The sequence below is a fragment of the Grammomys surdaster genome, unplaced genomic scaffold (genome assembly GCF_004785775.1).
Source record: "Grammomys surdaster isolate TR1022 unplaced genomic scaffold, NIH_TR_1.0 125976, whole genome shotgun sequence".
NCBI lineage: Eukaryota > Metazoa > Chordata > Mammalia > Rodentia > Muridae > Grammomys > Grammomys surdaster.
Genome location: NW_021620792.1, coordinates 1365199 through 1389006, shown reverse-complemented (window position 1 = coordinate 1389006; position 23808 = coordinate 1365199). Strand labels below are relative to the sequence as shown.

Sequence of the window (23808 nt, the reverse complement as noted above, 5' to 3'; positions counted from 1 at the left end):
CAGAAATCACCACAACTGGTTTTCTCCTTCACCCAACGTCAACAGGCCCTTAAAGGGGCAGGATCCATTTACACCAGGCCTGGGGTGCATTAGCTGGTTCCTCTCCCATTAAATGTTAACTGCTAGATGCGTCTTGAACAAATTCGATTTACTGAAGATCTTCTTCAAAGGTCCTGAGAAGATTAGCTGCTGTGTCTCTTCCCCTGGGCAGGGGTGGGAGTAGGGGGGTACTTTCCTGGTTTGGCCCCAGTCTCTGACCTGCAGGGTGAGAAACGGTCCTGGGTGGGGTTTGACGGGAATCCCCATAATTGTTTAAAAGAGACATAGTTTCTCAAAAGTGTAACACGGCAGAAAACAAAGCGCCTTCTACGGTCAAAATAACCATGATGCCTCCTGCCCCAGAATGGGAGGAAAAAGAGTGCTTCCCCCAACCCCTAACCCAAAATACAGTTTTCTAGAGAGAAAGTTTCTGCACAGAGATGTTTCCAGAAGCTCAATGACAGCACACACCCAATCTGTTGAAGAGAACACTCAGGCTCTGCCCTCAAGACAGGATTTTGCTTTGTAGCAACGGTTGGCCTCAAGGAGGATACAAGCGTATACCATCGTGTTGAGCTTCAAAACCCAACTGGCTGTAAAGTAGAGAGAACGGAAGGGCAGGGGCAGAAATAACTGGGGCTCAAGATTCAGTGGTTTCCCTAATCCATGCAGCACCCGACTTGCAGTCAAGAGGCTTAGAAAAGCTACATTGTTTCATGAAGATCGCAGCCTTCTGGTTTCCTAATTGTGAGACTCCTGAGCCAGGAAGCTAAATGCAGAAACCTTACGGTGAGCTGGGGTCCCCACCATACTTGATAAGTATATGTGTGCTGTATTGCGGGTGCCCCCGGTGTGTGGATCTGTTTGCCTTGAGAAGTTTTAGAATGTCCATGAACTCAGAAGCTCTACGCTCGAGGAGTGATAACGGCCTCAGGAAAAACTGAGAGTCAATTTGCTGCCTGGACCCGACATGGACATGTTTTTTTTTTTTTTTGGTTTTTGGTTTTTCGAGATAGGGTTTCTCTATGTATCCCTGGCTGTCCTGGAACTCACTCTGTAGACCAGGCTGGCCTCGAACTCAGAAATCCACCTGCCTCTGCCTCCCAAGTGCTGGGATTAAAGGCGTGTGCCACCACCGCCCGGCTGGACCCGACATGGTTGTGTAAAACTGTAATGCCAGTACCACCAAGGCGGCGGAGGCAGGAGGATCACAAGTTTGAGAAAAAGCTTCTTTCAGAATAAAAATGACACAGGAGGTGTGTGTCTCCAGGGTAGATGCTTGCCTAGTATTCGAGAGAAGCTCAAGGCTAGGCTAAGATACCAACAAAACAAAATCTCAAGCATTTAGTGTCTCTTACAGTGGGCGTGATGGAGTCATTGGAATTCTTGATTTGGGAAGTAGAAGCAGAAGGATTTCTGCTAATTCAAGGCTGACCTGGTCTGCATGGTGAGTTCTCAGAAAGCCAGGACTATACAACTACATATCTGGAACACTCCCTCCCCCCACCCCACCCCCAAGATAAAATGAAATTAAAAAGTAAAAATCAAAAAGGCCAGAGATAGTTCAGTAGGTAGAGTGTTTGTTTGCCTAGTGTGCAAGGCTGGGGTCCCTGGGTTTAACCCTCAGCTTTGCAGAGTTAGGTACATAGGTGCAGCCTTGCAATCCCAGCACCTAGGAGGGAGAGTCAGAGGATCAGGAGTTCAAGGTCACCTTTCACTATGCAGTTAGTTCAAGGCTACCCTGGGCTACTCAAGATCTGTCTCAAAAACAGAAAAAAAAAAAAAAGTGACTCTGGACTAGAATGAAAAAGAAATCAGGAGAAAATGAGGAGGGGGGAACCAAACTAAACAAACAGAGGAGCAGGGGGCAGTTGGGGGGGCAGTGGGGAGATCCAGTGTGTTGGCAACATGTATATTTACAGAGAAAGAGAGCCCAGAGAGCCCAGGAGAAGAATGGACAGGAAGACACAAGGTGAAGGGGTTGACAGGGAGAAGCCAGGCCACCATGGAACTTGAAATGTGACATCCCTGGTCAGGCTCTTTGTCTCCACCCCACCCCACCCCCAGAGCATGGGATTTCTATCAGCTTCAGCAGGCTCCAAGTCCCTCTGTTAGTCTGGCGCCCTTGGGGACACTGTGGGGATATCACAAATTAGACATCAGGCCTGCAAGGCGGATTACATCAGGGAGGGCTGGACTGTGGAGAAGATCAAAGACTTGCCTGGCAGGGCTCCCAGTGGGGTCCCCGGGCCTGAATTCCTGGCTGAACCCCTAGGAAACATTCTGATGTGCAGATAGAAGCTGGACCAGTCCATGCGGGCTGCCTCCTTCCCCCCCTCTGCCCCTCCCTCCGAGGCTGGTCCTCTTCCCCTGTGGTCTTCCCTGGCCTGTCCACATGGGTGAAGAGACACTTAGAAAGCCAAAGAATAGCAGAACAGAGCCAGGCATGGAGCCACATGCCTGTGACCCCAGCACTTCAGAGGCTGAGGCCAAAGGACTTTGAATTTGGCTATCCTGGGCTACATCTTGAGAAAACAACAAAACACAAAATAAATACTGTGACATGAAAACAGAACTGAACTAAGCCTGACGTCATGACACACACCTGTAACCCAGGCACTCAAGAGGAAGAGGAAGGAAGATCAGGAGTTCAAGGCTAGACCCAGCTACATAACAAGTTTCTGGGCTTGCCTGGGCCACCTGAAAACCCCGTCTCAAAAAAAAAAAAAAAATCACAAAAACCTTAGAAACAGGAGGCCAGGCCCTGCTACTCCTCAGCTTCCTGTGTGACCGAGGGACATTCTAGCAGCAGTAGGGAGTTCCTGCTTGCAAAGTTGAGAATATTCCCTGGGATAAATAAATAGATTTATTTGTTTCTCGAGCCTTGGTCTCCTGTGTGTAAAACAGAGAGCATGTAAACACGTCTCTAGCCACATTGGCTGCTGGCTTTCAATATGATCACAGTCGCAGAACACTGAGCCCAGATCCTGGCACGCAGTGAGCCCTCAGCACATGGTGCACCACCGTGTTTGTGAGACACAAGCCAGATTGCCATCACAGACAGGGGCTAATATATGGCATCTTGCTCTGGCCGAGAATTGGAACATTGTGATTAGAAGCTAGCAGAGAGGGGACAAAAAGAACCTGTCCTCAAGTGCACAGTGACAGACCACAGACGCTCCTGGCAGCCAGAGGGGCTGAGGAAGGACAGGGCAGATCATATTAATAACAATAAATTATATCTACACCGTGATTCATGCCTCTCATTATGCTATCTTACAGGACCACGGGAAGGGTGTAGCAACCTTATTTATTGTTTGTCACGGGTATGTGAATGTCCTGTAGTTATTGGAGATGATATCGTTTTTTGTTTTTTTTGTTTTTGTTTTTTTCAGGCTGTTGGTTGGGATTCCTCTTACTGTCCAAACTAGGAAAACAAAGGCTTAGGAGAAAGCTAGTTTTTCGCCCAAGTTAAAAGTTGGAGCCAAGATTCACATCTGGGAATCGGTGAGATGGCTCAGTGGGTAAAGGCACTTGTGGCCACTGCACAGGTGACCAGAGTTCGATTCCCCGGGATTTCGGTGCTGGAAGAAGGGAACTGGCTCATGAAAGTTGTTCTAGGACCTCCCCACATGCCGTGAACCCCATGCCCCATACTCACCCACACATTAGATAAATGTTCAAAACAAGACAAATGAAAGATTCTAAACTGTGTTTTCTAGCCCAGCTAACTCCCTGAAGTCCTGTCTGTGTGACATCTTCTCTGCCAGGCCATAACTCCCCATGGGCAGGGGTTGGGGGGTGCAGTGGTCTTAGGATCTTGAGTTTCTTTCTTCCATGATGGATGGATCCGCTTTTGTCTCCTCGTCAGCTAAGGGCAAAAGAATCAAGGAATCCCTCCCACGTCTGGACCTGAAGATGAAGGACTGTGATCCCAGCTTCTCAGGAGGACAAGGAGGGAGGAGTCCCAGGCCACTCTGGGCAACCTAGAGACTCTCAAAAACCAAAACAAATCAAAAGGAATGGAAGCTTCAAGGAGTCACAGAGCAGTGGATGACCTACTCAGCACAGGCTGTCTCATACCCTAGCACCCAGTAGGTAGATTTCCTGCTTGTCCTGTTCCCTGGCATCCAATATTGGCAAAAGAAACAAAGCCCCCAACCTCCTCTGCCTCTCTCCTCACTCCCACCTCTACTCAGAGTCTATGTTATGGTTAAGATGCCCCTAACCCCACAGACAGCTGTCCTTTGCACTCGGCCGGGGTGGGGTGGGCATGATCCCCATTCTGACCTGTACTTCCTCTCTCTGTTGTCGGGCTTCTCTGTGTCTTTGAAGCCAGTAACAGTCTAGTTGGAATTGCTCACCGGCTCTCTCCACTCTCACCATCTTCACTCTGAAACCCAAAGCCTGCTCAAGACCCAGTCAGTTCAGAGCTCAGGTTCATGTGGCTTTGGAGGGGGTTCTATCGGTCTAGAAAATGTGTGTAGCTGGCAGACAAGAAACTGGCCCGGGGAAAGACGACCAACGAGCCCCCCTCGACCTTCCCCATCCCGTGATTTCCTTTGTCTCCTATCCCAATCCCAACCCACTTCCCTACCCCCAGCCTATGAGCCTGGAGGCTTCCCAATAAAACGGTATTGTAACTTTATCTAAGACGAGCGCAGTCCGTGTGGAATGGGTAAGGTGTAATTAATAACAGAAAATAAGGCTGGCCCCTCTTGACCTCTGACCCTCGTATAAATGTCTTAAGTTTTATGACAACTGAGCACAAAATTAGTGTGTGCGGGCGTGCATGCATGCATGTGTGAGTGTGCCAGCATTAGGGCTGAACCAATACCCTTGTCTGGGGAGTGTTCTCTCACAGTGCTGGCTGGAACTAGTTTGTGTTTCTCAGGAGACTGGCCTCTCGCTGAACCCAAGGGCTGCCTGAGCATCATCTGAGATCTGAGAGTGAGGATTCTGCCTCCAGTCTCCAAGGACCCTGTGTCTATGGACGTGTATGGTTTTAGATGAGGGTTATGTGTACACTCCAGCATTCCAGAGGCTGAAGCAGGAAGACTGGGAGCCACAGGCTATCTTGGACTACAGAGGGAGACCTTATCTACAAAGGAAACACCTGACTCGTGGTACACACCTGTGATCCCGGCACTCAGGAGACAGAGGCAGGTGGCTCTCTGTGAGTTTAAGGCAAGCCTGGCTTACATAGCCAGGGATTCATAGAGAGAGACCTTGTCTAATTTAAAAAAACAAAACGAAACAATTGTCTTGTAGGTGATCACACACACATGTACACACACTTCTTTTAGTTCATTGTGATATTCCCTAGCACTAAGGGGAGGGTCCCCAATAGCCATGTGTGTCTTTAGCAGTAAGGTTTCATTGGTTTGAAGCTACAATCCTTTGAGTCTCAGGATTTCATGGTTAAAAACAGAACAAAACAAACAAACAAACAAACCTCTCCCAAAAGCCAGCTTATCTAAGGGAGAATGAAAGCTGTGTGTTTGGCCAGTTATGGTGGTACAGGGTTGTCATCCAGCACTCGGAGGCTAACGTAGGAAGAGTGTGAGTTTGCGTCTAGCCTGGCCTACGTAGCAAGACCCTGTCCCCATAAAGGAAAGAAAGGAAGAGATGGGGAAAAAACGTTCCACAGGGTATGTGGCAGGGCTTGGACAACCCGGGAAATGGAGTGTCCACAGACTGCGGTCTCCCTGGAACTGACAGAGAACCGAGTCATGGAGCCACTGTCTTTCAGAGTTGAAGGATGCCGTAACCGGTGTGGTTTATCTTAATGGTTCCCCCACTATGTTCGTTTAAAGTAATATTATCTTGCTTTAAAGGTCACTGCGCTGGCCGGAGTTATTGGATTCCCATGATTCATTCTGTGGAGATATTCAACTTTTTTTTTTGTGGCGTCCTCGGCATCAACATCTGGGCTAATGGAAGCCACACCAGCCACGAAGTCAGTAGCTTTGAATCCTCCGGGCCTGAGGAGGCCTGGGCAGGGTGGACCAGACGCTTCCTTTTGATCAGCAGTGACGAGTGAACTAGAGGTCACACATGTCCGGGGCCTGTGCTTTTACTCCTACCAGACAGCAGCAACTGGGCCCTGTCCTGTTCCCTCCCACCACGGCCCTGGGAGTTGAGTTTCCTAAGCTTTCCGTCTCTGGGTAGACAGTCCCAGGACCTCAGGGCAACTGAGGGACTTTCTTTTGGAAGATCCCAGCCCTAAATCACCGAAGGAGACGACTTTGCCCAACCCTAAGCCTCCCCCCTCCCCCCGCCTCCCCCTTCCATCTTTGGTTCCTGCAGACATGGATGAACTGATTCCTTCTTCCCCGGGGGAATTCCTGCTCCTGGATGTCAGGTGACAGGCAAATTTGGAAGGAGATCTCTTTCTCCAGGGGGAGTCACTGGGTTGAGGAGTTCTTTTATGGGCATGCCTGAACTCTGGAGGGCCCCCAAACTGACAGCCACCTCTGCCTGCTAAATTGATCATATATTTTTCCTGACATCATGTCACCTGTGACAAATGTGTTTGCTGGTCATATTTTTACGGTACTTCTTCCAGGAGGGGTGGGGCTCCACCGAGGGTGTGTGTGTGTGTGGGGGGGGGTTGGTGTGATTTATCTGGATGGAGAGGGCAGGGAGATTGCTTATCACTGGACTTCCCAATCACCACCTCCTCTCTTTTGTTTGGGGACCTGAATGACAGCGTGGCCTGGTCTGGTTAAGGAGTTTGGGAAGTTCTGAGGGCTTTGAGCCTCATAAAAGTCACAGTTTCCAGGACATGGGGACTAGCCACCTCTTCATTTGGCATCCTCCTGGGTACTTCATCTCCCTATAGGTGGGTCCTGGAATTTGTTGCCAGGGTGAGAAGGTCTTAATCGGTGTAAGGTATTTCCAACTAGAAGTTTGAGGTCTGGCCGTGTAATGAATTGAACAACATCTTAAACAATAGTGCTCCAAATCAATTTAATAAAAATATTCATTGGGGATGGAGGAAGGAAGGCAGAAAAGGAAGAATGTGATTCCACCTTTATTCCATATCAGGGACTAGCCAGATCTTTCTAGACCTTTCTGTATTCTTTATATTCCCCCCACCTCACACCTACCTAGTGCTGGGAATGGAACACATGTTCTTAATTGTGAGGAAGTCAGTTGTGCCCAATCTACAGATGTGGAAGTTAAGGCTGAACTGTCAAGCCCTAGGAGGACCTGTGTAACATCTCAGGTAACATGGCTGTTATCAAGGAGTGTTCCCAATAGACTTGGTGACACGCCTTAGTTAGGTATGTAGCTGAGAGTTAAGGGCTGGTGAAATGGCTCAGTGGGTGAAGGGGGGCTTGCCTTCAAGCCTAGTAGTATGAGTTCAATCCCTGGGACCCACATGGCAAAATGAGAGAGCCAACTCCCATGGGCTTCCAGCTTCATAAAACTTACAGACCCGGGGCCTTACACAGGCTAGGCAAGAGCTTTACCACTGATCTGCAATTCCAGAATTTTAAATAATTTTTTTTGTGTGTGTCTGAAATAGGCCTTGGTCTGTACCATGGCTGATCTGGAACTCAGTATGTAGCCTAGGCTAGCCTGAACCCTGTGATGCTCTTGCCTTGACCTCTTAAGGGCTGAGGATTCTGGGAATGCACCACCACACATGGCTCTAAATCCTAATTTCTTGAGGCTTAAACTGTGTCACATTTAGGATGATGTCTCATGGGTTCCTTAATGCCTTCTTGCAGTCATACTAGGTACATACTTACACACACACACACACACACACCTCTTCAATCAGCTTCACTTCAAAGTGTCAACATCTTGTGTTTTTGCCTGTGACCCATCAAATGCAGGAGGTCCACCCCTCACCATTGACTCTGTTTAGCAAGAATAGAATCCAAATTCCCTAAGAATTACTTAGGGGAATATAGAATGTTTATTTATTTTGTTATTGTTATTTTGAGGCATGGTAGGTAGCTCAGGTTGGCCTTGAACTCACAACTCGGCTGTCTCAGCCAGGCTCATCAGAAGGGGATCACTTGATTGCTGAGGACTGTAACTATCTAAGTGGCCTTTCACTTCATCTGAAGGAGTGGAGTGCCTTGGACACTTGGACTGCCAATCAAAGAACCTGAGGTGGGGTTCTGTGCCAGTCTGGGCTCACCCAGGGATATCAGGCTTCTCACAGAGCAACCCAGAGCTCCAGGAGCAAGCGTGTCAGTGAACACACAGAACTCAACGTTTCCTTCTATCACCTGTCTGAAAAGCATGCATAGCCCCTTTGGCCAGAATCTGTCTGCTGAAGAAGTCAAAACTCACCCACAGTCAAAGGATGAGACTCCAGACCCACACAAATATGGAGGAAGGCTTTCAAACCGCCAGAGATAAATATATAAAGCTCAATTTCACTGTTAAAAAATACGGGGTTGGAAAGACTCCATGAAGCTGGGCAGCGGTAATGCGTGCCTTTGATCCCAGAACTTGGGAGGCAGAATTAGGCAGGTCTCTGTGAGTTCAAGGCCAGCCTACTGGAGAAAGAACAAGTTCCAGGACGGCCAGAGAGATACACAGAGAAACCCTGTCTAAAAACAAAAACAAACAAAAACAAAAACAAAAATGGAAAAACCAAAAAATATCAAACTAAATCGAACAACCTCCCGCCAACAAAACCAAAACAAATAAACAAACAAAAAACTAAATAAACTAAAGAAAGAAAGGCTTCATACTTAGTGCATGAAATATCAAGTAGGGGATCAGCTGAGTCCCCAGCTAGGGAAGAAAGAAAAAATATCTGGAATGCAGACATCACCGAGTGTGTACACTGCGTGCTTAGCAGAAGTCTCGGTTTTGATCCTAGCTCCACATAAAACCAGGCAGGGTGGTGCACACCTGTCATCCCAGCACTCAAGACGAAGAGGCAGGAGGATCAGACGTTCAAGGTCACCCTCAGGCACATAGAGAGTTTAAGGCTAGTCTGGGCTACAGAAGAAGACCTTGTTTATAAACCAAATTCTACCCCAAACAAAGCAAGGCTGGAGATATAATGCAGTCTGTAAGGCGTTTGATTCCCGGAACCACAGTGAAGAAACAGGACTTGGTGGCAAACTCTTGCAATCTCAGCTGTAGGGAGGCAGGAAAAGTCAATCCCCAGAGAGCTCCAGGCTAACAAGAGATACTGTGTGTGTGGACAGTAACTGAAGAATGGTGTGTGTGTGTGTGTGTGTGTGTGTGTGCTTTAATGACAGGGCATGACATTTTAACATCAACATCATTCCCTACCCCAATCCCAGCATCCACTATACATTTGCCATTCACGCAGTGTTTGCTCAGTGAATGCAAGACCTTCATGAGCTGAAGGAGATGGAAGAGCTGACCTCTGACCTGCCTCTCTTGTGCAGACAGTAGACCCGGAAGCCTGGGGCTTGATTGTATGAAGTTCATCTTCCCCAGTGCCTACAAAATTAAGCATCCTCTGGAGGTTTACAACTTAAAAAAAAAAGTTTCAGATCCCGTCTGACTCCTGTGTGGAAAAGGATGTACTTCCTCGTCCAGCTGGCCCAGTCCCTGCCTCCCCCCAATCCCTGCCCAACAGTTGCTACAGACCCAAAAAGGACTGGGAAGGAGGTTGGTGAACGCCGTCATGACCACAGCAACGAATTCAGCTGGTGTGTGGGGAGCAAGACCCTCAAAATACAATTAAAACCAGTCAGGCTCCGGAAAACGGCATTACGGTCCCTCGATCAAGCCAGAGAGCACATGTGGTACAGGCATCTCCCTGGGGGACGCTTCTTCCAAGGGTTGTCATCAATGGCAGCGATCTCCCAACCCCCACTGTGGCGGCAGAGTCCTCTGAGGGCCTGTGCCTTAGAGATGGGATTCCTGGTGGAGGAAGGAATCCAGGGTTCCTCCTCTGCACTACTGCTTCAGGGTGTGTGTGTTGTATATGGTATATGTGTATGCATGTTTGTGTTCCTATGAGCCACAGCACATGTGTAGAGTCAGAGGTCAGCCTGTAGTGTCAATAGTCAATCTACTCCTTCCACACTGCTTGAGAAATAGCCTCTCTCTCTCTCTCTCTCTGTCTCTCTCTGTGTCTCTGTCTCTGTCTCTGTCTCTGTCTCTGTCTCTGTCTCTGTCTCTCTCTCTCTCTCTCTCTCTCTCTCTGTTTTCAGAACAGGGTTTCTCTGTGTAGTCCTGGCTCTCCTGGACCGGCCTGTTCGCCTGATACTATCAAAGGCATGCGCCACCACGCCTGCCTCTCTCCCTCTCCCTACCTGTTTCTGCCTCTGTTTCTGTCTCTGTCTCTCTCTCATTTTCAGGACAGGATTTCTCTGTGTAACCCTGGCTCTCCTGGACCAGTCTGTCCACCTGAGGCTATCAAAGGCATGCGCCACCATGCCTGCCTTTCTCCTCCCCCTCCCGTCTCTCTCTCTTTGTCTCTCTCAATCTTTCTCTGTGTCTTTGTCTCTCTCTCTCTCTTTCTCTCTCTCTCTCTCTTTCATTTTCAGAACAGGGTTTCTCTGTGTAACCCTGGCTCTCCTGGACCAGCCTGTCCATCCAATGTTATCAAAGGCATGCGCCACCACGCCCCCGAGATCTCTCCTTGCAAACTGCACACACCAGGTGAGCTTGCCAGAGAGATTACAGATGCTGGCTACTGAGTCCAATTTTATGTGGATTCTGGAGGGTTAAATTCAGGTCCCCATGCTTGTGCTGTGGCACGTGATTTACCCATTGAGACAGCTCCCCATCCTTTCTCTGTGAGGTCCCCATCCTCCCTCTGTGAGCTTTGACTCCTCAAGAGTGTGGATGAGGACGAGGACAAGTAGATCGAGCCATCCAGACATCGGTTGAGCAGAAGCGGCTCGCTCATCCAATCAACAAACTTCTCATTCGAGGCCTGTCTCCACAAGCCCAGCACCTTAACTTAGGCACAGCGTTTGCAGGAGACACTGCGTAATTCTTACAGAATAATTTTAGTTGTCAGGGGTTGTGGTCTGAGTAGTTCGTAGAAGCCAAAAAAAAAAAAAAAAAAAAATGCAGCTAAGATTTGTTTTGACACATGGGATGGTCCCTAAGTGGGCATCGGATTTTCGAGGCTGTGGCAGACTATCTTAAAACAAATTAAGGATTTGGGGAGATGGCTCAGTGGCAAACCACCTGCCATGCAAGGGTAAGGACCTGAGTTGAGATAATTAGAAACTACGTACAGCTGAATGTAGTATTTGTGTCTATACCTAAAGCTTCTTAGGGTGAGATCAGAGGCAGAGACAGGGGAGTTACTCAAAGCTTATAGGCCCGCTAGCCTGCTGTAAGAAGCAGCTGATGCTTCGTCAAACCCAGTAGAGGATGAAGACTGACCTCAGGTGCTGAGGCATGTGTGTGCCCACACTTACACACACATGCTCATACCATACATGAGTTCACACACGTACACCCAATGATAAGGAGCTAGCAGTAGCAACGAAAATAAGGGGTGGTATACCCTTGCAATCACAGACCTCGAGAGGCTGAGGCAGGAGGATTGCCATGAGTTTGAGTCCAGGCTGAGTTACAAAGAAATATCCTATCTTCATGATTTACTCTTATTTTATGTACATTAGTGTTTTGGCTACATATTTCTTCTGTATGAGGGTTTCAGATGCTGAACAGGAGTTACAGACAATTGTGAGTTGCCATATGGGTGCTGGGAATTGAACCTGGGTCTTCTGGAAGAGCAGCCACTGCTCGTAACCACTGAACCATCTTTCCAGCCTCAGAAATATCCTATCTTAAAACAGAAAAAAAAAAAATTAAAAAAAAATTAAATCTCCCCAAATAGAGAATTTAAGAGGGAAGATTTATTTATTTATTTATTTATTTATTTATTTATTATTTATTATTTATTTATGTAGTGGAGCCATTATTTGAGATCAGGTCTCACATAGCCCTGGCTAGTCTCAAACTTCTTCAGTAACCGGGATGACCTTGAACTCCTGACCCTTCTGTCTCTGTTTTCTAGTGTTCCCTCCCAGACATGTCCTCACAAACTTCTGCTTGTCTCTCCCTCCAGAATGCTGGAATTAAAGGTGTATCCCATCACCCCTGGCTGTTGTTTTCGGAGACAGGTTCACATTATGTAGCCCAGGCTATCCTGGAACTCCAATAAGGTGTCCAGAGCGGCCTTGAACTCACAGTGACCTTCTACCTCTGCTGGAATCTCAGGCCGGTACTTTCATATCTTGCTGAAAAGGGCTTAACATTTTGTCTTAGTTCATGGGTTCAGAGGGGTCAGTTCTTCCTGGCCTGTTGACTCCACCCCTCCGGGTAGGTGGAGAGAGTGTGACAGAACAGGGTCACCTCCCACACAGCAGTGACCAGAAGGAATGGAACAAGATGTTCTTGGCGTAATACCTCAAGCAAGCTGCTTCCTACAACAAGGTGTCTACTTCCTTAACAAGGTTCTTCAGAGTCTGTTGTCTGTCAGCCAAGCCTTTAACACAAGAGCCTGGTGGGCTGCAGGGTCAGTCCTCATCCAGACAGTGACATCCTATGACAAAGAATTATCAATGGTGCTAAGGGTGATGAGCCCCAGCCACATGGATTACATAATAGTGACTAAGACAGACAACAGACACAGGCATGGTCCTGGCTGGGTTCCTTGAAATTGGTTATCTTTGCTTTTGCTTTTTTGTTTTGTTTTGTTTTTCAAGACAGAGTTTCTCTGTATAGCCCTGGCTGTCCTGGAACTCACTCTATAGACCAGGCTGGCCTCGAACTCAGAAATCCACCTGCCTCTGCCTCCCAAGTGCTGGGATTAAAGGCGTGCGCCACCACCACCCAGCCATCTTTGCTTTTATTCTTCTCCTCTTCCCTCCTCACTTCTCCAACACTCTCTCCTCTCTCTTATCCCCCACCCCCTCCCTCCATTCCCTATCTCTTCTCTGCATCCCCCTGACCTTTCCCGTCTTTCTTTCTCAGGGTCCTCACATAGCCAAGGCTAGCCTCAAACTCACTGCATACCCGAGGTTGACCTTGAACTCTCATCCTCCTGTCTCTACCTCCACACCAGATTGAACTGGTGCTAAAGTTCAAACTTGGGGTCCTATATATGCTAGTCAAGCACTCTCCCACGGAAGAGGATGAGCCACATCCCGAGCCCCATTTTAGCCATTTAAGGGATGGGACCCGGGGAGAGCATCCCTGGAAGGATGTCAGGGGTCTTTCTCTTGCCTTGCACGAAGCTTTGACCCGCTGGACCTGTTGCTGACGAGGGTGTATGTACATGCGTGCCTGCGAGTGTGTGTTTAGAGTGGCGAGGGCTGTGTGTTTGGACTCCTGTGGTCATCTGTTTATGTCTGTACGCCTCAGCATGGCTCTGCTCGCAAGAGTTTTACGGTCATTTCCCTTCTCTCACGTGCCAAAGAAACACAGGCTGAGGACTTGACTCCGGGAGAGGAGATTAAGGAGTGGGGAGGGTTGACTTTTCTTTGCTGGCTTCCTCTCTTCCTTGTCCCCATTCCTCCCTGCCCCCCCCCCCCCCCCCTCAGGCATAAAAGCAGATGTCTATAAACTTCTCCCTGCAAAGAAGCTTTAAGCTTTGAAGTCGGGTTTAAGCAAACTTTGCTTTGGGGACTTCAGTCCTCAGGAAGTATGAAAAATTCTTCCTTGAGGGGCCAGTGAGTTGGCTTAGCGGGTGAAGGTGTCTGCCACCAAGCTTGCTGACGTGAGTTCAATACCCCGGCACCTACACAGTGCAAGGTTGGGGACTCACTTGTGAAAAGTTGCCCACTGACCACTACACACATGCTGAGGGGGCACATGCATACTCACAAACATAGTTTGAAAGCTGGCTCCAGAGGACTCCGTTGTGTATGGGGTGGGGATGATTTCGTGGAGATTCTCAGCCTCGGTGTTGTGGACGTTTGGGTCCAGTCATTCTTTGTTGCAGGGTCTGTCCTATGGAGCACGGGGTGCTGTGGTGTTTGTGACCTGCATATGTGCCTTGAATATGACAGCCCGTCGTCTCTGGACATTTGTGCTTTAAATCCCCCAAGACAGGCCGTTAATAAGGATGGATATGTAGAGACAGGAGGATAAGACATTCAAGGTCATTTCCTGCTTCATCCAGAACTCCAGGCTAGCCTGGGCTACTTGAGACTGTTTTAAAACAAAACCATGTAATAGGCTATTGCATGATTCCTCCTTTAATTTTTCTTTTCTTTTTTCTTTTTTCCTCTCTCTCTCTCTCTCTCTCTCTCTCCTCTTCCTCCTCCTCTTCCTCCTCCTCTTCTTCCTCCTCCTCCTCCTCCCCCTCCTCCTCTTCTCCTCCTCCTCCTCCTCTTCCTCCTCCTCCTCCTCCTCCTCCTCCTTCTTCTTCTTCTTTAATTTTTTGAGATAATGGATAATGTAGCTCTGGCTATCCTGGAACTTCCCTTTTAGAGCAGGCTGGACTCATAGAATTCTGCCTTCCTCTGCTTCTCAAGTGTGGGGATTAAAGGCATGAGCTACCACTACCCTGTCTCATCACTCCTCTTCGAAAGTATTGAAGAGCTCGCAGAGCTGACCTTTGTGGTTAGAAGTCACAATAGAGGGCTGGGGGTATGGTCCAGATGGTACAGTGCTTGTCTGGCATGGAACAGACCCTGGGTTCCATCCTCAGCATCATGTAAACCATTAGGTGTGGGGTGTATGTGTGTCTATGTGTGTGTGTTTGCATGTATGTGGTGTGTAGGGGGCCACACCTGTAATCCCAGCCTTTGGGAGGTAGAGACATGAGATCAGAAGTTCCAGCTCATCATTGGCCAATTCTAGGCCAACCTGGGCTATTCTATCTCAAACAGACAAGCAGAAGACAACTAAAAATCAGGCTAAAGGTCCCCTTGTTCTAAAGAAGGGAAGATGGACTGGGAAAAACAACATGGGGACTTCATTTGTGTTTATCTAGTTTTACTTTTGAGGGAAGGTCATCAATGTAGTCTAGGATGACCCCAGAATCACTGTGTAGCCCAGGCTAGCCTAGAACTCATGATTCCTCCAATCTCAGCCTCCCCAGTGCTGAAATTACAGGTGTCATACCAGAGTGTCTGCATGCCTAGCAGTGTACACACTAGACCATACATGTGCCTGTCTCTGTGACATACACGTGCCTAGACCTAAATCACAAGCTGTGCTGTACGGATGAGGGATTAAAAGTTATTTTTTATTTTTAATTATTTAGCTAATTAATTTTAAAAAAAAAGGTTTTTTTTTTTTTTTTTTTTTTTTTTTTTTCTGTACAAAGCTATAGCCTTGGCTGTCCTGGAACCCTCTCTGTTGACCAGGCTGGCCTCAAACTCAGAGATCTGCCTGCCTCTGCCTTCTGAGTGCTGGGATTAAAGACTTGCACCACCACACCTGGCCCAATGTTTTCATTTGTTGTTTGTTTGTTTCTGTTTTAAATATAGGGTTTTACTTTGTAGCTCAAGGTAGCCTGGAATTTGTGACAATCTTCCTGCCTCAGTCTCTCAGTTTTCTGCCAACTGGGATTACAGATCATCACTTTCAGCTTATTTGTGAGCACCGTATCATATGAACTCCGAAACCTTCTGCATCACATTAAATAATTAAATAATTTAATTAATTAAAGTGAGATATATATATATATATATATATATATATATATATATATATATATATAAATTGCACTGCACTTGGGAGGCAGAGGCAGGTGGATTTCTGAGTTCAAGGCCAACCTGGTCTACAGAGCGAGTTCCAAGACAGCCAGGGCTACACAGAGAAACTCTGTCTCGAAAAACCAAAATAAAAAAAAAAATTAAAAAAAAAAAAAATTGCACTGATTGTGTGTGTGTGTGTATGTGTGTGTGCGCGCGTGTGCTTGCAGGCTGTGCTTACAGGATTGTATACCAGAGTCTGCAGAGGGCAACATGAGAAGTTTACTCTACCCCGCCATGAGGAATCTCAGGATCAAAGTTGGGCTTAGTAGCAAGTGTCTTCACCCGCAGAGCTATCTTGGCAGCCCAGTTTTGGTGGTTTGGGGCAGAGTTTCATGTAGTTCTCTGTAGGTAGCCAAGGCTGGACCTTGGACTTCTGATCATTCTGTCTTCACTACCCACAAGGGATTACAAGGCTAGGCCCACCACATCTGCATTTTCTCCAACATCTCTGGGGTGGGGTGGGGGTAGGGCTGAGGAAGTGTTTGAAAGCAAGCAGGTCACAAGATGTGCCTGAGAGACCCCCCCCCAGTGCTCATCCCAGAGGCCTCCTTAATTTCGGAGTTTGGAAGAAGTTTGTGTGGATGCTTAATGTATCCTCTCCAGCTGGTCAGCATTTACAAACTGGGGCACATCTGCTCTTGACAGTCAGCATGGAGAAGGGGGGGGGAACCAGCGATGCAGAAAACCCCCAAACTAAGATGGATCCCACACAGCGTCAAGACTCCTCAGTCAGAGCCCCATTGTGGAGCTCCATAAAGGACAGAGATGATTCACCAAAAGGCCACTTCTTGGCTGGGCAGGGTGGTACATGCTACCTGTAATCCAGTTCTCAGGAGGCAGAAGCAGGGGGATGGCTGGGAGTTTGAGGCCAGCTTGGCTATAGAGTGAGTTCAGGACCAACCTGGGCTACAGAAAGAGACCCTGCTCCCACCCACCTCCCCCCACCCCTTGACCACCTGGCTTCTTCACCTTCCTTTCTGAGGTTCCAGCTACCTTGAGACTTTGTTTCACCCTGTGAACAACCCCACCCCCACCCCCCAGTTCACACTTGGGTGCTGAGCTGAGGGCTCTGCGGAGAGGTCACCATAAAGTATAATGAACGCAACCGATTTCCAGGCACTGTGCTTAGTGCGCCGTGCTTAGGAGCCCTGGAAATGCCCATACCCATGTGCTCAAAGACACGCTTCCCTTCCAATGCACCCATGCTCACAGACAGACGAAAGATCCCCAGATCTGGGGAAGTGTGCCCTTGAGACAGCAGGCCCATAGCAACATGCACACCCCAACACACACACACACACACACACACACACACACACACACACAGAGAGAGAGAGAGAGAGAGAGAGAGAGAGAGAGAGAGATCCAGATTTCCCCTATGATCACAGTTCCTTGCATTACAAATGCCCCCAGAATGGCCAGAAATCTGGAACTACATCCCACACCCATCCCTTGCTCGTAAGAACCCCTAGGCATTGAACTCACTGAGTTCTAAACCAGGGCATGGTTCTAGATGGTTTGGGTAACAACTTCTTTTCGAGTGTCTCTTACAGTGGCTGCAGTCACTTCCCAGAGGAGACCTGACCTTGCAAGGGGGTTTCCCAGAGAGGCAAGCAATACGTGAATGCTTCTATCGAGGGCTTGAAGACTCCAGATGAGTAAGACTCTTGATGACCAGGACAGGGGGTGACATACTCCCCCCCTCCATCCCCCCCCCAGACAAAATAAAAAACAGCAATCTTCCAGCCCCTTTCTCCGAGGTCTAATTACAGATGTCTTGACATTCCTCCTGCATTGAATTTCCTTAAAAGACTTGCCAAGAAGAAACATTTGGGAGCTGTGTTTTGGGTTCAATCCCGTCTGGGAGTCACCCTTACTCGATTTGTTGCTGGATGACAAAACACTTAATTACAACAGGCACAGCGCACACCACACTGCCACACTGGATCCTCGATTCACATCACATACCCGGTACCGACAGTGGCCTTCTGTGAAAACCCACGTCTCTGATGTCACATTAATTGCTACACAAATACACTCATTGTGGGCACCAGGCTTATAGGATGGAGTCTTCTTGACACATGTTCACAATAAAAACACATTTTTCCACTCCCTTCCCCTGACCCTAAGTGCGGGGGTGGGGGGGGCGGGCAAGGGACAGATGAACTTTTTTTTTTTTTTTTCAAGGCGAATTCCGTTTGTTCCTTCCCGCCTTTTATTAAAGAGACCCTTAAATCCAGCATTTCTGGCTTCTAACAGCTTCCCTTACTTTTGCTTTTATGCCCTGGGAGAGGCAGATTAGATTAGATTAAAGACCGGGAGACACCTCATGAAATCCCATCCCATCCAGAGGCCATTTGGCTCCTAGGGCCAAGGGGTTGGGGGTAGGGAGATAGAGGGTGGTCCATTTGTCTGCCTGTCTGTTTCTCGGTGGCTTACTGGTGGTCTCTTAGCAAGCACCTCGTTCTGGTTGTATTTGCTCCCTCCCCCAACTTCAGAAGTCTATATATAGCCTTTTGGAGGCAGGGATGTAGTTCAGTGTATAAAAGGTGCTCACTGCTAAGCCTGAAGACATGAGTTCTATCCCTGGGCACCCACAGGGTGGAAGGGGAGACCTGACTTCTCTAAGTTGGCCTCTGTTTCCCACATGCTTTGTGTCATGGCATTCATAAGCAACATCCCCTACCACAATAGAAAAATAAACAATTAAAAAAGAACAGGTTTATAGCCTTTAATTGTGGTCTGAATTTATGGCCAGTGACATGGTTTAGAGAGACCCAAGTCTTATCTTTTAACCTCTCAACAGTTCCTCCAAGTCTTACCCCCTTACCCCCGGCAAAGAAGGCACACTATAAAAGAAAAAGACATCTCTTTCTGTGCCACCCCCCTTCCCAGGTCCCCTAGGTTAGTCTGATGATGTCATGGCGGTAACCAAGGTGACACACTGTGACATCACACCTCAAAGAATACCCCTGACCTTGGCCTGGAATTCAAAGGAAAAATCAGCCCATAAACTTCTAAAGCTAGCAGGAGATAAATATCCTTAGTCATAAAAGAACAAACGATGTTTGGGGTGAGGGGCCTGGGGTGGGGTGGGGAGCATACTGTAAAAGTCCGTGCCAGATTTTCCAGGAAGTGCCAGCGGCTATTAAATCAGAAAGGGAGAGAGCAAGGGGGCCAGAGAGCTTGCCCACGATCTCAGCCCCGATCTTAGTACCCACTAGGTGAGGGGGGCTCTCTCCGGAAACCGTAATCTTTAAAATGGGAGCAGAGGGGGTGAATCCAAGCTAAGCAAAGCAGAAGTCAGTAGTTCTCCGACTGAGCAGGGATCAAAGCAGGAGAGAGGGAGAGACCGCGCTACCCCCTCTCCCACGTGCTCAGAGAATGCGGAAAGCGTTCAATGCCAGGCTGGGCCCAGGAACAGAGAGATGGTGACGCACACACACATAAATTCTGGAGCCTGGCTAAGGAAAGGGTGTGACGATGTTGGCTTCTTGGGGTTTTTGCCTTTTCTCCCCTTTGACAGTGTTTTACTATAGCAGACTAGTCTCCCCTCCCGATCACTGGGATCCCACAGCCTCTGCTAAGGTATACAGGACGGACTGCTGCTTGTTTTAGGGTCTCAGTGTTGGCACAGGCTAGCCTTGAACTTCTGGCAATCTTTCTGCTTCGGTTCCCCAAGTGCTGGGATTACAGCTGTGAGCCTCCGAATCTTGAATGGCTTTCTAGTGCTTTGTATGACCTTAGGGGACCCTGAGCACAGAAGTGCAAGGTCTCTCTGCCGTGATAATGAAGCTTTTCTGTCAATCTAACCTTATCGAGGAAGCTGAGGTGGAAAAAATGTCAAGTTCAAGGGTGGCCTGTCTAGATATGGGCGGTACATTTCCGGCATGTACAAGGCCCTGTGTGTTCAAGTTCTAGTATAGGGTAAAAAGAAAGAAAGATTTCATTAAGAAGATTGATTGATCTCAGGAATTCTAGGCCAGCCTTGAGTATCTATCTATCTATCTATCTATCTATCTATCTATCTATCTATCTATCTATCTGTCTATCTGTCTGTCTTGAGGACAAGCATGGTGGTGTGCATGCCTTTAAATCTCATCACTTGGGAGGTAGAGCCAGAGACAGCCTGGTCTACATAGTGAGTTTTGTTTTTTTGTTTTGGTTTGGTTTTTCGAGACAGGGTTTCTCTGTATAGCCCTGGCTGTCCTGGAACTCACTCTGTAAACCAGGCTGGCCTCAAACTCAGAAATCCGCCTGCCTCTGCCTCCCAAGTGCTGGGATTAAAGACGTGTGCCACCACTGCCCGGCTACATAGTGAGTTCTAATAGAGCCAGGGCTACACAGTGAGAACCTGTCTTTAACAAACAAACAAACAAACAAAAATAATTGAAAGAGACAGGAGAACTGAGGCATACTCAAGGCTAGCTTGGTCTACATAGTGAGTTCCAGATTAGCCAGGACTATATAGCAGGACTGGGTTTCAAACAATTAAAAAGAAGAGAGAAATTATTGTAAAATAAAACATTCATTCATGTAAAGGAAAGGTCAGGTCCAACCTTCCATTTCTCGGGTGCAGGGTGTGCCCTTTCTATGTAAGGACTGTGAGCTGGATTTATGTAGAGACAATAGTGAATCCAGGCAAGAGAGACCCAAGCTTGACTCTGGGAAGCTATGGGAAACCATAGCTAGGATGGGTGGCACTTGTCTGTAATTCCAGAGTTGGAGGTAGGAGCAGGAGGATCACAAGTTCAAGGTCATCCTTGGTTACTTGAGACCCAACTTGGATTCCAGGAAAGGGAAGGGGAGGGAAAAAAAAAAGGAAAGAAAGAGAAGAGGAAAAAGAAAAAGAGAAGAGAAAGGAAGTATGTGTGTGAGCCTCTGGGGATGATACCCCGAGGCTTCCAACAGGGGTTTGTGGTTTTGAGCCTTCCGGGAATCACCTGATCTCCTGTTGCAAGGGCCATCCTTAGACACATTGAGTGTTGGCCACAACATGTAAGGAGTCAGGCTAGAGAAGTCCAACACTGTCCCTGCTGGGAGCAGGACTTGCATTCGACATTTCTGAGGTTTGTTTCCTTGACTTTCAAAACAAAGGGTGCCTGACAGATCACACCAGCCAACAGAACTCATTTTTGTTTGTTTGTTTGTTTTTTGCTTGTTTGTTTGTTTTTGCTTTTTTTTTGAGACAGGGTTTCTCTGTGTAGTCCTGAGCCAACAGAACTCTTATCGTGGGAAGCTAGGACCAGTTCTTAGAAACTGATTGGAGCTGGGAGGTGGTGGCGCACGCCTTTAATCCCAGCACTTGGGAGGCAGAGGCAGGTGGATTTCTGAGTTCGAGGCCAGCCTGGTCTACCAGGGCTACACAGAGAAACCCTGTCTCAAAAAAACCAACAAAAAAAAAAAAAAAAAAGAAAGAAAGGAAGGAAGGAAGGAAGGAAGGAAGGAAGGAAGGAAGGAAGGAAGGAGGGAAGGAAGAAACTGACTGGAACTGGGAGTTGAAGAGCAATTGAGAATGTTGGTGATAAATTAGTGATGTCTGCCGCAGATGTGGTTGGAAAGAATGGGCAGGCATCTACCATTCCTGAATGGCTTCTGATTCTGGATTTCCTCCCTGGGTGTGTGGTTACATGGTTCATATATGTAGACGTGAAACACAGTACCCTGTGTGTGTCCCTGACATTTGGAAGAAGGCGGATAACATACTTGCACCGGGCTCAGGAATGCGATGACAGGTGTAGCCTTGGAATACTGAGCAGGGAGAACTGACCTACGAGGCAGGGGCAGGCAGAGTTGACCTCCTGAAGGAAGTGTCATCTACAATTCTAAAGAATGAATAGATATTACCTTGGGAAGGGGGTCAGGTGGGATAAGAATGAAATTTGGCTGGATTTAGATTAGATTTGCTACGTGAAATCTGATAAGTCTAGGAGGGTAATGGGGAACCACTGAGGAATTTTATGCAAGGGAGAGCCATTATCATCATCAACAACAACAACAACAACAACAACAACAAAATCATCCTTCAAAAGCCAGGTGTGGTCGTATACACCTGTGGTTCCGGCTCTTGGGAAGCTAGGGTAGAATTGGAATTTCAAGGCTAACATTGACCACATAGCAAGGCTGGGGCTAGCCTGAGCTAGAGAAGCCATCTCAAACCAAAATGGAGGTGAAGAATGGATCTCTGTCCGTAGAGGCATGCATGAGGCTTGATGCATAGTGCTCTTAGCACTATGTAAATTATTCATCTGTAATCCCAATAATTGGAAGGTTGAAGCAGGGGGATCAAGAGTACGAGGTCATTTTTGGCAACATAGTGAATCTTGTAAAAAAAAAAAAAAGATAGAAAGACAGATAGACTGACAGACAGACAGACAAATCCATTTAGCAGAAGACAGGGAGAGGCATGGAGATAGAAATGGATTCAACAACACACAGCAAGTCGGCAATAGAACCAAGATTTGAACTTGGATCTCCAGAATTCCTTGTACTGGGTAGAATACATGTACTTTGGAACCATGTACACTGAGAATGCGCCCTTATTTGGAAGTAGAGAGGAGGAAGAGGAGGAGGAGATGGAGAAGGAGAAGCAAAAGGAGAAGGAGAAGAAGAAGGAGAAGAAGAGGGTAGGCAAGATGGTTCAGTAGGTGAAGGAGCTTTTCACCACGTCTGAGGACCATTCCACAAGTTGGCTTCTGACTATCCTGTGCACATGATAGTGTGGTACTCTCAGAATAAATAAGAAAGCCAGGAGTGCTAACACCTTGGATCCCAGCACTCGGGAGGCAGAGGCAGGCAGATCTTTGAGTTCAAGGCTACCTTGGTCTACAAATCAAGTTCCAGGACACCTTGTCTCAGGTGAAACAAAGCCAGTGAGTAAGAAGAATCACAGACACACAGACAGAAGTTCCTATGAACACAGAGGTGGGGATCACAGTCACACATCAACAAAGCAAATAAACACTAAGGATGACCAGACAACTTTAGTACCTGGGTGCTGTTTGGGAGAAAAATCAAGTTTTGCCCTGGAGCATGCAAAATGGAACCAACTTGCCAAGTTGGGTGGCACAGACCCGTGGTCCCAGTGTGTGGAAGGGCTGATGCAGAAGAGGCTTTCTAGAGATGGAGAGAGGGCTGGGTACAAAGAGAGAGAGTTCCTGGGAGCTGGGGTGACTGACTATAAAGGATGACTTCCGTAGTCACTTTGGCATGCGACCTGGTTTCCTGAGAGAATGTGTCAGTTCTCAGGGCCTGTCCAGCCAGAAGACAAGCCTTTGTTCTCCCTGATGACCTTTGAGGATGACAAGGCTGCTCCTGCTCCGTGAACACATTTGAATGGGAGAGCCTGACCCTGGATGAGCAGGGACATGGTGGCAGTAACAGCAGCATGAACATCATAACAATCTCGAGAACAAATATGTCACCCTCTACTTCCAGCCATTTTGACAGAACCACCATGGTCCCCCACTTACAAGAAGTCAGTAGCTTACACCTCTCTGTTCCCATCCCTGGGCCCTCATTTTCCCTCAATGTGTGTTATTTTATTTTATTTTATCTTATTTTATTTCGAGCTACATAGCCCCAGTTGGTCTTGAACTCAAGGTTAGTCTCCTGCCTTCGATTCTCTGGGGGATGAGATGATCAGTAGGTACTCATCTTGAAATTTTGAATCTCCTGAACCTCCTTCCTCAACTTCTCAAGTACTAGGATCACAGACATGTTCTGCCACCACATTTTGGGGGTACTGAGGGGGGGTGTCAAATCCTGGGTTTTGTGCGTGGGAAGCATGAGGCCTAACGGTTGGTTGTTTTGTTGTTGTTTAGTTTTAGTTTTTTTTTGTTTTTTGTTTTTTTCCGGGACAGGGTTTCTGTGTGTAGTCCTGGCTCTCTTGGAACTCACTCTGTCAACCAGACTGGTCTCGAATTTACAGAGATTCACTTCCCTCTGCCTCCGGGGTTCTGGGATCAAAGGCATGTGCCACTACCACCCTGAGGTTGGTTGGTTTTAAGATGGAGTCTGTGCCTTGTAGTAGAGGCACTGACAAAGGATCAGGGATCCAGACTATTACATAGAAGTCTTT

At 47.7% G+C, this 23808-nt stretch overlaps 1 long non-coding RNA gene across 1 annotated transcript; it reads left to right on the top strand.

Annotated features, from left to right (window-relative positions):
- Nucleotides 1-3488: 3488 nt before the first annotated feature.
- Nucleotides 3489-4694, top strand: LOC114609575. The gene is made up of 2 exons (XR_003709551.1): nt 3489-3546; nt 3911-4694. It is a non-coding gene; the product is annotated as an uncharacterized LOC114609575 (long non-coding RNA).
- Nucleotides 4695-23808: the final 19114 nt, after the last annotated feature.